Genomic DNA, 17,302 nt, shown 5'->3' with positions numbered 1-17,302 from the left:
TGTTTCTTCAGTTTTTCAAAATAAGCATTGGTGATTTTCTATGTTGCTATAAACTCATTCCCCCTACAATTGTTATGGATCTAGTTTTAAATATTATAGGATGAACGGAAGTGTTCTTACTTGGAGTGGGTTGATCAAGAGTGGCCACAGTCTTTGAAGATGTGCCTACCGAAGCTCTGCAGCATGTATGAGGAAAAGAACACAAGTAGGCTTAGAGAAAGTCTTGTCAACGCTGAAGCATATTTCAAGATGCGGGATAAAAAGTTGAAGGTGGAGAATGAGCTCAGATTTTTAAATCAGACTTTGCTAAGATGGTGCTGGCGAAGGAGGAGGCACTTTCCCAGTTGGCCAGTGCAAAGCGGGTTCTTACTGAACTGAAAGCAGAGGTGGATAAGACGAGCCTGGATGATCTCGATTAGGGAAATGAAGATATTGTTCTTATGAAGTTGAACTAGCTATATGTTGTACTGTACTGTTTTCATGTAGCTACCGTACTGTGATGTTATAATATATTTATGTGCCTGATATGAAATTGGCAAACAGATGTTCGATATGAAATGTGAATTTGCGTAATACTGGAATTATTAATTGTAAACTAATAAACCTGCTAAATGTGTCATGGACCTCTGCAAATGGTTCTAGCAGTAAAAGCGCTTGCGATGGATAGCCCAATGCCACACAGTTTTCTTCATCAAATCGTGTGTGATATAGTTGATAAAAGCAAACAGTTAACCAAGGAAGACCGTGTGTGATAGTTACACCTTTCACACACGAGCCTACACATAAAACCGTGTGGGATGTACGTCCAAACGGAAACGTTTTCCCTGGATTGATTGTGTGGGATGTACATAAGAACGGCAACGTATTCCTTGGATTGACTGTGTGTGATATACATACGAACGGAAATGTTTTTCTGGGATTCACCGTGTGGGATGTACATACCTACGGAAATGATTTTCTCGGATTACCGTGTGGGATGTACATACCTACGGAAATGATTTTCTCGGATTACCGTGTGGGATGTACATACCTACGGAAATGATTGGGTTTCGATGCCTCGCCCGATCGCACACGACCCCAGCCTGGGTCCCAGGAGGGCCTATCCCCGACGATTTCTGGGTCGTGTGGGAAGGACACCCTATCGCACACACTCACTTGGCAATGGTTCCAAATGCCGTCGCGGAAAGGGGTTAAAAACCGTTTGTTTAGGACCGACGCGCACCAGTGATATACACAATATTCAACACCATGTTCTTAGTTCAGACATCATATATGCTAATGCCCTCTGCTTAGCATATAAATCACATATGTGAATTAAATCATGCGATCCTGATTACTTAGATAACATGTATGTGAATTATGTCAGGCGAACCTGTTTACTAAAGACATCATATAATTATCTCATGCCATCCTGTTTAGTTAGTCATCATATCTTTGAATTATGTCATGCTATGCTATCCAGTTTAGATAGACATCATATATGTGAAATTATGTCATGCTATCCTTTTTAGTTAAACAATATACATGTCAACTATTTCATGCCCTCTTTTTTCCACACTATCTATTGCATCTGTCTCTCATACAATGTTTGTACATTCAACTATGTTTCCTGTTTATCAGCCATTTGAATTGGAGCGGGTGATGGCAGTATCTAGAGGAGTAAAAACACGGTATTCAAATAAAACAGTGCTACCTGTTGGTGGAGATAGCACCCTGGTTGTACATGCACGAGAACCAGCCCTACCACACATAACCCAGACGCTCGGAGATTGTACCCCTGCTGCGATGGACAGAGAACCAGCTTGACCCAATCTAACCCCAACCCCAGCAGATAGTAACCCAGTTCCTGTTGACACATCACCATCTCCACCACAGAGCTCCCAAACAAGAGCAGTTAGTAAGGCAGCTCCAGTGCCCAAAGCGCCAGTACTACCACGGCGAACCCCAACTCCACCAGTTAGTACACCTATTCATGTGGAGGAAGCACAACCAGCCATTCATAGTTTAGCATCTATCACATTTGATGTTGTTAAATCCTATATGCGTATCTTCCCATCATGGAAATATTATACTGAACATGAAGGAAAATGCTAGTTGCAGGTGTTTGTCCAGGAGTTATGTGTAAGTAATGTTATTCATGGCAATTACTTTGCTTTGTCCCATACATTCTACCTCCTTGATGGTTATAATACAACAAATTTTCCCATTTTTCTCTATAGAGAAGGACCGATTTGGAAAGTCGGGATGAGGTAACCTGTGCTAATACCTCTGCTATCTTCAAGAATGCTTGGTGGCAGTATCGGAATTACCTGAAGAAAACGTACTTCACTGGCAAAGAAACTCATCAAATTCCCTTACGTTCTCTTGAGACACATTTACTGGACGATGACTGGGAACGCCTTGTTCTGTACTGGTCCCGAACCAAGAATGTGGTAAGGTCTATGAGCTATTTTTTTTATTTTGAAGTACTATATGCTTGCGTCTTACTGTACTCTGTTCATGTAGAACAAGTGCTTAAACTTGAAGAATAACTGTTCTCATTTAAGATTCCATTGCTATCGTGCATACTGCTTTGCTCTTGTATCACTATATTTACTCATACAAACTTATTTTTAAATTGAAGGATCCAATCAAAACTCCAATGGCACAACTGGTATGTTTACGCATGTTTATTGAACAGGTTTGCTCTTATAAATAGCTCTGTTGATTTCAATGTCAATTGTGTATATAGTTGACTTCTCATATCATGCACATTACCAGCATCGCAACAGAGCGAATAGTGTTGTTGTACATGTAGAACCATGGTACCCTTCTGAAATCTTGTTGTGCCGTGTAGTTTCCCACACTTTGTATTCTTTTAGTGCTGCTTTGTCTTTAACTGATATGATTTGAAGCGTGTCTCTATTTTGATTTGGCAAGACAATGCAGTGACCATAGGACATAGATATATGTTTGTTTGATGCCTTTATTATGTACTACTTGGCAATAGAAGACTTGGTAGTTTAATCATGTCCACCTTACTAATGAACTGGTTCACCGAAATGAGTTTCATATACTAGTGCATGCTAAACCTGTTATGTGTCTGCTTGTTTCTTCTTTCAGAATGCTGACAGAATATTGGGGAAGAGTGCCTTATTAAGCAATGGTAAAGGAAGTAATGCAGATAAGATTCAGGATAGTGAGACATCCTTGTTGGTCTCCAACAAAGCTGATAAAACAGCTAAGGAAAACTATCTTCAAGACAGTGAGACAACCCCAAAGTCCTGTCTTGGTTTAGTGTTCGAGTTACTGGCCACTACTGCTGGCACAAGCTATTCAAACTCACTATTGAAATAGTTCGGTTTCTTGAGTCTCAACTACAAGCTGAAAGACATCGATCAGCTGTGTTGCGACAAGAAGCCGAAGGACTGCGAAAGTCCCTAGAGCATTCAGATGCATACTTTCTGGTGCAACAGCAAGCGTTGGAGGATTTTAGCGCCAAACAGGAAAAAGCTAATAAGCTTGCTAAGCTTATTGCCAGCATGGTGGATACCCAGGATAACGTTTCTTAACCTCTTCTGAAGTTGTTTCTGTTATGGACTTGTTTCGATGCCGCGTTTATTTGCACTGGTGTCCAATTTAGATGGACAATGTATGTAATATGCTGCTTTGTTCCCTATATTTGCACTGGTGGTGAACTTTGATGCCCAGTGGATGTAATATGTGTAATAGCCGTAATAGCCTAGCGTTAGTTGCTTGCTTATTTATTTCCTTATTGTCTTGTTTAGTTGTTTGCTTGTAGTCACTACAGTTGTTTTTCCGCGTTTTTCTAGTGGCCACAATAACCTATTTTTATAACTAGGCCACAATAACCATGGCAACACACGGACTGTTGTAACCATGGTCCTGCTACCTACTGTAGTGACCATGGCCCTCCACGGGCTGTACCATCCATGGGCCTTCTACGGGCCGTAGGATCCATGGGCCTTCTATGGGCCATAGGATCCATGGGACTTCTACGGGCCGTAGGATCCATGGGCCTTCTATGGGCCATAGGATCCATGGGCCTTCTATGGGCCGTCTAATATATGGGCCTTCTACGGGCCGTACGTATAATCATTTCGCCAAACATGGGTCGTACTATTCGTGGACCAATAACGGTCCGTAAAATGGGCCGTAAACGGGCTAGAGTGGAAATCGTCTGTTTTATGGCCCGACCATAACAGGTCGTGTTTGATGACGCGCTGAAAACAGCCCAACTGGTTAACGGGCCACAAACAGGCCGACTGTAACCACGGGCTAAATTTGGCCCACAAGCAAAACGGGCCAGTAACGGACCATAAGTCATCGAATTCTCGAAATGAGCCCAAGAATAAATGGGCCCTTAGAAGGCCGAAAGTTAACACGGGCTGGAAACGGCCGACGGAATAATGGGCCGCTAATGGGTATAAAGCGATACACTGTTCATTATGGGCCAGTTTCATCTCGGGCCTTTATTGGACCCAGAGTTACAAAGGGCCTCCAATGGGCCGAAAGACGTCATGGGCCATACATGGGACGGAAGTTACAACGAGCTGGAATCATATTGGACGGCCCAGATGACACTACTAGGCCAAATTCGAATAGGCCGTAACGGGCCGTGAGTTAGCGGGCCGTAAATGGGCTATATACGAACAAGCCATTAACAGGCTTTCTGTGGGCCGACCCGCTACCTTTTGACCAAGTCAAACGGCCGGCCTTTTCACCGGAATGGGCCTCTATTGGGCCGTGCCATGTGTCGACGTATCATAGGCGCCTCCTGTCCAATGAGTGGATGACTGTTGGAAATATGCCCTAGAGGCAATAATAAAATGGTTATTATTATATTTCCTTGTTCATGATAATTGTCTATTGTTCATGCTATAATTGTGTTATCCGGAAATCGTAATACATGTGTGAATACATAGACCACAACGTGTCCCTAGTGAGCCTCTAGTTGACTAGCTCGTTGATCAACAGATAGTCATGGTTTCCTGACTATGGACATTGGATGTCATTGATAACGGGATCACATCATTAGGAGAATGATGTGATGGACAAGACCCAATCCTAAGCATAGCACAAAGATCGTGTAGTTCGTTTGCTAGAGCTTTTCCAATGTCAAGTATCATTTCCTTAGACCATGAGATCGTGTAACTCCCGGATGCCGTAGGAGTGCTTTGGGTGTACCAAACGTCACAACGTAACTGGGTGACTATAAAGGTACACTACAGGTATCTCTGAAAGTGTTTATTGGGTTGACACGGATCGAGACTGGGATTTGTCACTCCGTATGACGGAGAGGTATCTCTGGGCCCACTCGGTAATGCATCATCATAATGAGCTCAATGTGACCAAGTTTTTGGTCACGGGATCATGCATTACGGTACGAGTAAAGTGACTTGCCGGTAACGAGATTGAACAAGGTATTGGGATACCGACGATCGAATCTCGAGCAAGTAACGTACCGATTGACAAAGGGAATTGTATACGGGATTGATTGAATCCTCGACATCGTGGTTCATCCGATGAGATCATCGTGGAACATGTGGGAGCCAACATGGGTATCCAGATCCCGTTGTTGTTTATTGACCGGAGAGTCGTCTCGGTCATGTCTGCATGTCTCCCGAACCCGTAGGGTCTACACACTTAAGGTTCGGTGACGCTAGGGTTGTAGAGATATTAGTATGCGGTAACCCGAAAGTTGTTCGGAGTCCTGGATGAGATCCTGGACGTTACGAGGAGCTCCGGAATGGTCCGGAGGTAAAGACTTGTATATAGGAAGTCCAGTTTCGGCTACCGGGAAAGTTTCGGGGGTCACCGGTATTGTACCGGGACCACCGGAAGGGTCCCGGGGGTCCACCGGGTGGGGCCACCTATCCCGGAGGGCCCCATGGGCTGAAGTGGGAGGGGAACCAGCCCCTGGTGGGCTGGTGCGCCCCCCTTGGCCCCCCCTGCACCTAGGGTTGGAAACCCTAGGGTGGGGGCGCCCCCCACTTGGCTTGGGGGGGGGGGGAAGCCACCCCTTGGCCGCCGCCCCCCTTGGAGATCAGATCTCCTAGGGCCGGCGCCCCCAAGGGGCCTATATAAAGGAGGGGGGAGGGAGGGCAGCCGCACCCCAGCCCTGGCGCCTCCCTCTCCCTCCCGTGACACATCTCCCTCCTCCCGCAGCGCTTGGCGAAGCCCTGTCGGAATCCCGCTACTTCCACCACCACACCGTCGTGCTGCTGGATCTCCATCAACCTCTCCTTTCCCCTTGCTGGATCAAGAAGGAGGAGACGTCACTGCTCCATACGTGTGTTGAACACGGAGGTGCCGTCCGTTCGGCGCTCGGTCATCGGTGATTTGGATCACGACGAGTACGACTCCATCAACCCCGTTCAATTGAACGCTTCCGCTCACGATCTACAAGGGTATGTAGATGCACTCCTCTCTCTCGTTGCTAGATGACTCCATAGATTGATCTTGGTGATGCGTAGAAAATTTTAAATTTCTGCAACGATCCCCAACAGTGGCATCATGAGCTAGGTCTATGCGTAGTTTCTATGCACGAGTAGAACACAAAGCAGTTGTGGGCGTCGATATTGTCAATTTACTTGCCGTTACTAGTCTTATCTTGATTCGGCGGCATCGTGGGATGAAGCGGCCCGGACCGACCTTACACGTACGCTTACGTGAGACAGGTTCCACTGACTGACATGCACTAGTTGCATAAGGTGGCTAGCGGGTGTCTGTCTCTCCCACTTTAGTCGGATCGGATTCGATGAAAAGGGTCCTTATGAAGGGTAAATAGAAATTGGCATATCACGTTGTGGTTTTATGTAGGTAAGAAACGTTCTTGCTAGAAACCTATAGAAGCCACGTAAAAACATGCAACAACAATTAGAGGACGTCTAACTTGTTTTTGCAGCATATGCCTTGTGACGTGATATGGCCAAAAGGATGTGATGAATGAATATATGTGATGTATGAGATTGATCATGTTCTTGTAATAGGAATCACGACTTGCATGTCGATGAGTATGACAACCGGCAGGAGCCATAGGAGTTGTCTTTATTTTTTTGTATGACCTGCGTGTCATTGAATAACGCCATGTAAATTACTTTACTTTATTGCTAAACACGTTAGCCATAGAAGTAGAAGTAATCGTTGGCGTGACAACTTCATGAAGACACGATGATGGAGATCATGATGATGGAGATCATGGTGTCATGCCGGTGACGAAGATGATCATGGCGCCCCGAAGATGGAGATCAAAGGAGCAATATGATACTGGCCATATCATGTCACCATTTGATTGCATGTGATGTTTATCATGTTTTGCTTCTTATTTGCTTAGTACGACGGTAGTAAGTAAGATGATCCCCTATAATAATTTCAAGAAAGTGTTCCCCCTAACTGTGCACCGTTGCGAAGGTTCGTTGTTTCGAAGCACCACGTGATGATCGGGTGTGATAGATTCTAACGTTCGAATACAACGGGTGTAAGCCAGATTTACACATGCAATACACTTAGGTTGACTTGACCAGCCTAGCATGTACAGACATGGCCTCGGAACACGGAAGACCGAAAGGTCGAGCATGAGTCGTATAGAAGATACGATCAACATGAAGATGTTCACTGATGTTGAGTAGTCCGTCTCACGTGATGATCGGACACGGCCTAGTTGACTCGGATCATGTTTCACTTAGATGGCTAGAGGGATGTCTATCTGAGTGGGAGTTCATTGAATAATTTGATTAGATGAACTTAATTATCATGAACTTAGTCTAAAATCTTTACAATATGTCTTGTAGATCAAATGGCCCACGTTGCCCTCAACTTCAACGCGTTCCTAGAGAAAACCAAGCTGAAAGATGATGGCAGCAACTATACGGACTGGGTCCGGAACCTGAGGATCATCCTCATAGCTGCCAAGAAAGATTATGTCCTAGAAGCATCGCTAGGTGACGCACCCATCCCAGAGAACCAAGACGTTATGAACGCTTGGCAGCAGCGTGCTGATGATTACTCCCTCGTTCAGTGCGGCATGCTTTACAGCTTAGAACCGGGGCTCCAAAAGCGTTTTGAGCAACACGGAGCATATGAGATGTTCGAAGAGCTGAAAATGGTTTTCCAAGCTCATGCCCGGGTCGAGAGATATGAAGTCTCCGACAAGTTCTTCAGTTGTAAGATGGAGGAAAATAGTTCTGTCAGTGAGCACATACTCAAAATGTCTGGGTTACACAACCGCTTGACTCAGCTGGGAGTTAATCTCCCGGATGACGCGGTCATTGACAGAATCCTTCAGTCGCTTCCACCGAGCTACAAGAGCTTTGTGATGAACTTCAATATGCAGGGGATGGAAAAGACCATTCCTGAGGTATATTCAATGCTGAAATCAGCGGAGGTGGAGATCAAAAAGGAACATCAAGTGTTGATGGTGAATAAAACCACTATGTTCAAGAAAGGCAAGGGTAAGAAGAACTTCAAGAAGGACGGCAAGGGAGTTGCCGCGCCCGGTAAGCCAGTTGCCGGGAAGAAGCCAAAGAATGGACCCAAGCCTGAGACTGAGTGCTTTTATTGCAAGGGAAGTGGTCATTGGAAGCGGAACTGCCCCAAATACATAGCGGACAAGAAGGACGGCAACACCAAAGGTATATGTGATATACATGTAATTGATGTGTACCTTACCAGTACTCGTAGTAGCTCCTGGGTATTTGGTACCGGTGCGGTTGCTCATATTTGTAACTCAAAACAGGAGCTGCGGAATAAGCGGAGACTGGCGAAGGACGAGGTGACGATGCGCGTCGGGAATGGTTCCAAGGTCGATGTGATCGCCGTTGGCATGCTACCTCTACATTTACCTATGGGATTAGTTTTAAACCTCAATAATTGTTATTTAGTGCCAGCTTTGAGCATGAACATTATATCTGGATCTCGTTTAATGCGAGATGGCTACTCATTTAAATCCGAGAATAATGGTTGTTCTATTTATATGAGAGATATGTTTTATGGTCATGCCCCGCTGGTCAATGGTTTATTCTTAATGAATCTCGAATGTGATGTTACACATATTCATAGTATGAATACCAAAAGATGTAAAGTTGATAACGATAGTCCCACATACTTGTGGCACTGCCGCCTTGGTCACATTGGTGTCAAGCGCATGAAGAAGCTCCATGCTAATGGACTTTTAGAGTCTCTCGATTATGAATCATTTGACACATGCGAACCATGCCTCATGGGCAAAATGACCAAGACTCCGTTCTCCGGAACAATGGAGCAAGCAACCAACTTATTAGAAATTATACATACTGATGTGTGCGGTCCAATGAGTGTTGAGGCTCGCGGTGGCTATCGTTATGTTCTCACTCTCACTGATGACTTGAGTAGATATGGGTATGTCTACCTAATGAAACACAAGTCTGAGACCTTTGAAAAGTTCAAGGATTTCAGAGTGAGGTTGAGAATCAACGCGACAGGAAAATAAAGTTCTTACGATCAGATCATGGAGGGGAATATTTGAGTCACGAATTTGGCACACACTTAAGGAAATGTGGAATTGTTTCACAACTCACGCCGCCTGGAACACCTCAGCGTAATGGTGTGTCCGAACGTCGTAATCGCACTCTATTGGATATGGTGCGATCTATGATGTCTCTTACCGATCTACCGCTATCATTCTGGGCTATGCTTTAGAGACTGCCGCATTCACTTTAAATAGGGCTCCGTCGAAATCCGTTGAGACGACACCGTATGAATTATGGTTTGGGAAGAAACCTAAGCTGTCATTTCTAAAAGTTTGGGGATGCGATGCTTATGTCAAGAAACTTCAAACTGAAAAGCTCGAACCCAAGTCGGAGAAATGCGTCTTCATAGGATACCCTAAGGAAACCATTGGGTATACCTTCTACCTCAGATCCGAAGGCAAGATCTTTGTTGCCAAGAACGGGTCCTTTCTGGAGAAAGAGTTTCTCTCGAAATAAATAAGTGGGAGGAAAGTGGAACTTGATGAGGTACTACCTCTTGAAGCGGAAAGTAGCGCAGCTCAGGAAAATGTTCCTGTGGTGCATGCACCGACTAGAGAGGAAGTTAATGATGATGATGATCAAGGTACTTCGGATCAAGCTCCTACTGAACTTCGTAGGTCCACAAGGACACGTTCCGCGCCAGAGTGGTACGGCAACCCTGTCTTGGAAACCATGTTGTTAGAGAACGGTGAACCTTCGAACTATGAAGAAGCAATGGCGGGCCCAGATTCCGACAAATGGCTAGAAGCCATGAAATCCGAGATAGGATCCATGTATGAAAATGAAGTATGGACTTTGACTGACTTGCCCGATGATCGGCGAGCCATAGAAAATAAATGGATCTTTAAGAAGAAGACAGACGCGGATGGTAATGTGACCATCTATAAGGCTCGACTTGTCGCTAAGGGTTATCAACAAGTTCAAGTGGTTGACTACGATGAGACTTTCTCACCCGTGGCGAAGCTGAAGTCCGTCCGAATCATGTTAGCAATTGCCGCATTCTATGATTATGAGATATGGCAAATGGACGTCAAAACGGCATTCCTTAACGGCTTTCTTAAGGAAGAATTGTATATGATGCAGCCGGAAGGTTTTGTCGATCCTAAGAATGCTAACAAGGTATGCAAGCTCCAGCGCTCCATCTATGGGCTGGTGCAAGCATCTCGGAGTTGGAACATTCGATTTGATGAGATGATCAAAGCGTTTGGGTTTACACAGACTTATGGAGAAGCCTGTGTTTACAAGAAAGTGAGTGGGAGCTCTGTAGCATTTCTCATATTATATGTGGATGACATACTGTTGATGGGAAATGATATAGAATTCTTGGAAAGTATAAAGGCCTATTTGAATAAGTGTTTTTTAGTGAAGGACCTTGGAGAAGCTGCTTATATATTAGGCATCAAGATCTATAGAGATAGATCAAGACGCCTCATTGGTCTTTCACAAAGTACGTACCTTGACAAGATATTGAAGAAGTTCAATATGGATCAGTCCAAGAAGGGGTTCTTGCTTGTATTGCAAGGTGTGCAATTGAGCACGGCTCAATGCCCGACCACGGCAGAAGATAGAGAAAAGATAAGTGTCGTCCCCTATGCCTCGGCCATAGGGTCTATTATGTATGCCATGCTGTGTACCAAACCTGATGTAAACCTTGCCATAAGTTTGGTAGGAAGGTACCAAAGTAATCCCGGCATGGAACACTAGACAGTGGTCAAGAATATCCTGAAGTACCTGAAGAGGACTAAGGATATGTTTCTCGTTTATGGAGGTGACGAAGAGCTTGTCGTAAAGGGTTACGTCGATGCTAGCTTCGACACAGATCTGGATGACTCTAAGTCACAAACCGGATATGTGTATATTTTGAATGGTGGGGCAGTAAGCTGGTGCAGTTGCGAGCAAAGCGTCGTGGCGGGATCTACATGTGAAGCGGAGTACATGGCAGCCTCAGAGGCAGCACAAGAAGCAATCTGGATGAAGGAGTTCATTACCGACCTAGGGGTGATTCCCAATGCGTCGGGCCCGATGACTCTCTTCTGTGACAACACTGGAGCTATTGCCCTTGCTAAGGAGCCCAGGTTTCACAGGAAGACCAGGCATATCAAGCGTCGTTTCAACTCCATTCGTGAAAATGTTCAAAATGGAGACATAGATATTTGTAAAGTACATACAGACCTGAATGTAGCAGATCCGTTGACTAAACCTCTCCCTAGAGCAAAACATGATCAACACCAGATCTCTATGGGTGTTCGATTCAGCACAATGTAACTAGATTATTGACTCTAGTGCAAGTGGGAGACTGTTGGAAATATGCCCTAGAGGCAATAATAAAATGGTTATTATTATATTTCCTTGTTCATGATAATTGTCTATTGTTCATGCTATAATTGTGTTATCCGGAAATCGTAATACATGTGTGAATACATAGACCACAACGTGTCCCTAGTGAGCCTCTAGTTGACTAGCTCGTTGATCAACAGATAGCCATGGTTTCCTGACTATGGACATTGGATGTCATTGATAACGGGATCACATCATTAGGAGAATGATGTGAGGACAAGACCCAATCCTAAGCATAGCACAAAGATCGTGTAGTTCGTTTGCTAGAGCTTTTCCAGTGTCAAGTATCATTTCCTTAGACCATGAGATCGTGTAACTCCCGGATGCCGTAGGAGTGCTTTGGGTGTACCAAATGTCACAACGTAACTGGGTGACTATAAAGGTACACTACAGGTATCTCTGAAAGTGTCTGTTGGGTTGACACGGATCGAGACTGGGATTTGTCACTCCGTATGACGGAGAGGTATCTCTGGGCCCACTCGGTAATGCATCATCATAATGAGCTCAATGTGACCAAGTGTTTGGTCACGGGATCATGCATTACGGTACGAGTAAAGTGACTTGCCGGTAACGAGATTGAACAAGGTATTGGGATACCGACGATCGAATCTCGGGCAAGTAACGTACCGATTGACAAAGGGAATTCTATACGGGATTGATTGAATCCTCGACATCATGGTTCATCCGATGAGATCATCCTGGAACATGTGGGAGCCAACATGGGTATCCAGATCCCGCTGTTGTTTATTGACCGGAGAGTCGTCTCGGTCATGTCTGCATGTCTCCCGAACCTGTAGGGTCTACACGCTCAAGGTTCGGTGACGCTAGGGTTGTAGAGATATTAGTATGCGGTAACCCGAAAGTTGTTCGGAGTCCCGGATGAGATCCCGGACGTCACGAGGAGCTCCAGAATGGTCCGGAGGTAAGGATTTGTATATAGGAAGTCCAGTTTCGGCTACCGGGAAAGTTTCGGGGATCACCGGTATTGTACCGGGACCACCGGAAGGGTCCCGGGGGTCCACCGGGTGGGGCTACCTATCCCGGAGGGCCCCATGGGTTGAAGTGGGAGGGGAACCAGCCCCTGGTGGGCTGGTGCGCCCCCTTGGGCCTCCCACTATGCCTAGGGTTGGAAACCCTAGGGGTGGGGGCGCCCCCCACTTGGCTTGGGGGGGAAGCCACCCCTAGGCCGCCGCCCCCCTTGGAGATCAGATCTCCTAGGGCCGGCGCCCCCCCAAGGGGCCTATATAAAGGAGGGGGTAGGGAGGGCAGCCGCACCCCAGCCCTGGCGCCTCCCTCTCCCTCCCGTGACACATCTCCCTCCTCCCGCAGCCTTGGCGAAGCCCTGTCGGAATCCCGCTACTTCCACCACCACGCCGTCGTGCTGCTGGATCTCCATCAACCTCTCCTTTCCCCTTGCTGGATCAAGAAGGAGGAGACGTCGCTGCTCCATACGTGTGTTGAACACGGAGGTGCCGTCCGTTCGGCGCTCGGTCATCGGTGATTTGGATCACGACGAGTACGACTCCATCAACCCCGTTCACTTGAACGCTTCCGCTCGCGATCTACAAGGGTATGTAGATGCACTCCTCTCTCTTGTTGCTAGATGACTCCATAGATTGATCTTGGTGATGCGTAGACAATTTTAAATTTCTGCAACGATCCCCAACAATGACATCTGTCCGAATAGTGAGCCTCCACGTGGTTCCTCTGGCCATTGAGAATTTTACACGTGGAACATCCCCATTGGTCCGGGCTGTTAACGGGTTACCGGATCCAAAACCGGACCCGATAGCTTAACGGCGACCCATTACGGTGGATGCCACGTGTCGGTTACCCTTGACGAAAGCACTTCCATGACGCACCATTTATCGTCATGGAAGTGGACACTTCCGTGATGATAATTTTGGTAATGTCATGGAACACTTCTACGGCAGCACAGGTATGACTATCTTGATTCTGTCATAAAATCGTCATGGATGTACATGCATGACAGAAAATGTGACCTACTGTGACAAACACGTATCATCAGGGAAGTGTATTTTTTTGTAGTGGTGCTTGTTGGTCTTCCATGCGTCCTCGATGAGAAGGTTATTCTATGGGACAATCCATCAAAAAGTCCTCCGCTCCCTGGCCATGGTTGCATGTTGACTCTGCTAGAGTTGCCGACGTTGAGAGGTAGTCGGATTTTGTCTGATGAGCAGGTCAGTCATGGAGTTTGATCATGTAGTGTATATTGTAAATATAGTACTTAGTTATTCCATCCCGTGATTTCTCCGCTGTCCACCGTCTTATATATAGGTCTAGGTTGGTGCCAACAAAGATTGGCTTGCATACCTCCGGACGGATACCACCATCATTTTGCACAACATCCACAGCAGTGCGGCTGTTCCCGTAGACCCCTTCTCCACCATTGGGATCGGCCTTCCACACTGGCTGGGCTTGAATACGTATGATGATGCCTACATGAGATTGAAGAATATAGCAATTGCGGACCCGCCGACAAAGCGATGTGGCTATGACGATTATATCTCATTGCGGTGTTCGACATAAGGATTGCCATCAATGCAAGAGGCAGTAATGGCAGAGGCTGGCGCATGTTGGCCGTGGCAGATTTGCACCCCTACACGTTCGAAGACGTCATGCGCCATCTAGGCCGCATCTTCGTGGTGACAAGCCATGGGACTTGTTTCATCTAGTTGCCATCCTACGGTACGGGAGATTACAAACGGAATGCACAAACCATCATTTGCATCCCTAACGGTACTCCATTATTTTGCAGGGACCAGTCATCCCCCGATCAAAATAAGATCGCTGATCCTGGATGTGCATTTGCATCCGCGATTCGGTGTAACCTGGAACATTGTAGCTGACTTTGGCATATTGGGATCAACTACCTTAGCAGTCGTTACCCATGGTACCACTGATGTGCAACATGGTCACACATGGTCACCATCTACCGAGGTATTCCATTTTCTCACTGTTGTGTGTTAGAGTAATAGTACTTGTTAGTTATTTTCTTTTCTTGACTGGGACGTGTTTACTGTACTAGTACTGCAATTTAGTATTACATTTTTAACCCTCTCGCCTTCTCTTTCATTGTAGTACTACTTACTAGTTCTAGTACTTTTTTACCTTGGAGGACGCATATAGCAAGCTAGTCCCTTGAAGACTTGAACCCACTAGCTCCCACCATTTTTATTTTTCCATGCCTTACTATCTCATCCATGTAACCAAGAGTGGCTATATATAATAAGCCGGTTATTTTACTTCCTCTATACCGGAGTGGTACTATTTGTTGCACAATTTTACTGACCGCCATATTTGAGCACAACATTATTATGCGTGGACCTTGACCATGTACGTCACCATGTGTCCAGATCTGAGATGCCGCGTGTACCAGATGAACGGCGCCGAGTTTGACCCCCGTGGTGCTTGTGGGTACCAAGGAACACTCTTGGAGAGTACTCGCTTTTCATTGGGGACAGCTACCCCATTGTGAAGCGGATGCCACCTTCCATGCACGACACTGAAGGCCTGCCATTCATGAAGGATGGTTGTGTCTTCAGTGCGCACCGCTGGATGAACGACATGCTGGGACACGCTATCCCTGATTTATGCCGCTTCAGCTTGGATGAGTCTCCATCGTGTGAAACTGGACTAGAAAGCTGCGACAATGATTCCCGTTGCCCACCGCTATGGATCGTGCCATCCATGAAGAACACCTAGGACTGGAACCTGGAGGAGGACATGGAGCCCATTTATAACGTGTAAGTGGAGTATGGTAAATTGTGAATGGTAGCGCTGTGAATATATGTAGACTAGTCGTGCACAAATTTATCACATGAAGTGGAGATGAACTTGTGTGGCATACTGACATTTGTCCTCTAGAATTTATTACTAGTAAATGTGTTATGTGTACGTGCAACTTGTGTGGCTGTTGCACGGGCTCTAACACACTCCGTGAGAAAAAAAGTGGCACAACTTTGGATATAGGTGACGTAGCGGCATCATACTATAGCATCGTTCGCTATAGTTGTAGTAATCCTACAAGGACGACAACTCCTATAAAATCTTGCGCTTGGCTCTTTGCCTCTTCAGGAGGTTCAACAGTTTGTACTCTTGTGAACCTTGCACTTGGCTCTTCGCCTCTTCGGAAGGTCCAACAATGATGATACTATAGTACAATATGCTTCTGGCAATCTGACACCGAATGAACTGTTGCACGTCCACTGCAAGGGCGAGGGCGAGGGAGAGGGAGAGGGCACTGTAGTCAAAACCCTCTCCTCGTCCTGCGAGCCATCGCGCGTGTGGGCGAGGGAGAGGGCGTAAGCGTACGTAGTAAGCAAGCTTCTCCTTGTCCTGTGAGCCACCGCGCGTGGGCGAGGGAGAGGGCGTAGTAAGCAAGCTTCTCCTCATTCGACGAGTTGACATCACACATCAAAGCAGTACTAGTCCATACTGCATCCTTTCTGGATAATATGACTGAATTTGAAATGGGAAAAATACACTGGCGGTCAACGTATGTAACAATACGCTCATTACGGTCACTATATAGTTTTGCGGTGATTATATGGTCACTAGCTCACCGTAGAGCACCGTATTGCGCCCTACTGACCGGCCACATAGTCGATGTGGAACTTTGTTGAATGGTTAAATTGAACCTGGTTTCTGGGTCCCACCTATTAGTTGGCAGAGCAAAGAAATTAGTTAAACAAAACTTTACGCAGGCGCGACAGGAGTCCAACCCTTGCGTATGAACCACCCTGGCTGTCTATGTGAGTGCATGCACGCATACTCCCTCGGTCCATGAAAAACTGTACATCTACACTGGTGCAGAGACCTGCTATACAAACGGTTTTTAACCCCTTTCCGCGACGGCGTTTGGAACCGCCACCAAGTGAGTGTGGGCGATAGGGGGGTCCTTCCCACACGACCCGGAAACCATCGGGGATATGCCCTCCTGGCACACAGGCTGGGGCAAAATGAGCTCGTGTGCGATCTGGCGGGGCATCGAAACCCAATTGTTTCAGTTTGTATGTACATCCCACACGATGAATCCCAGAAAAACATTTCCGTTCGTATGTATATGACACACATTTTTTTGTGTGGAAACATTTGTGCAAGGTGGCCTAACACAAATAGTTCACTACCGGAAGCCGTGTGTGATTGTTAGTTGATTGAACACGCCTACTTTCTAGAAACCGTGCGGGTTGTTTGAGTTCATCGCCCACGGTGCTGTCTGAGTAACCGCCTACAATAGAAAACCCCAATAAGCAGGGTAATTAGCCTATTATTGATAATCCATGTACTAATCAAATTGATATTTCTTATAAAACACACCAGATATTTCATATCCGTATAACAGCAACCAGGATTTCATAATCGAATTACATCAGATAGCTTCGACACTTAGTTACGCCATTACACAACAACACCAAGTTTCACATGCACCATCA

Source organism: Aegilops tauschii, chromosome 4 (assembly GCF_002575655.3).
Source record: "Aegilops tauschii subsp. strangulata cultivar AL8/78 chromosome 4, Aet v6.0, whole genome shotgun sequence".
NCBI classification, from domain to species: domain Eukaryota; kingdom Viridiplantae; phylum Streptophyta; class Magnoliopsida; order Poales; family Poaceae; genus Aegilops; species Aegilops tauschii.
This window is presented reverse-complemented; position numbering follows the sequence as displayed.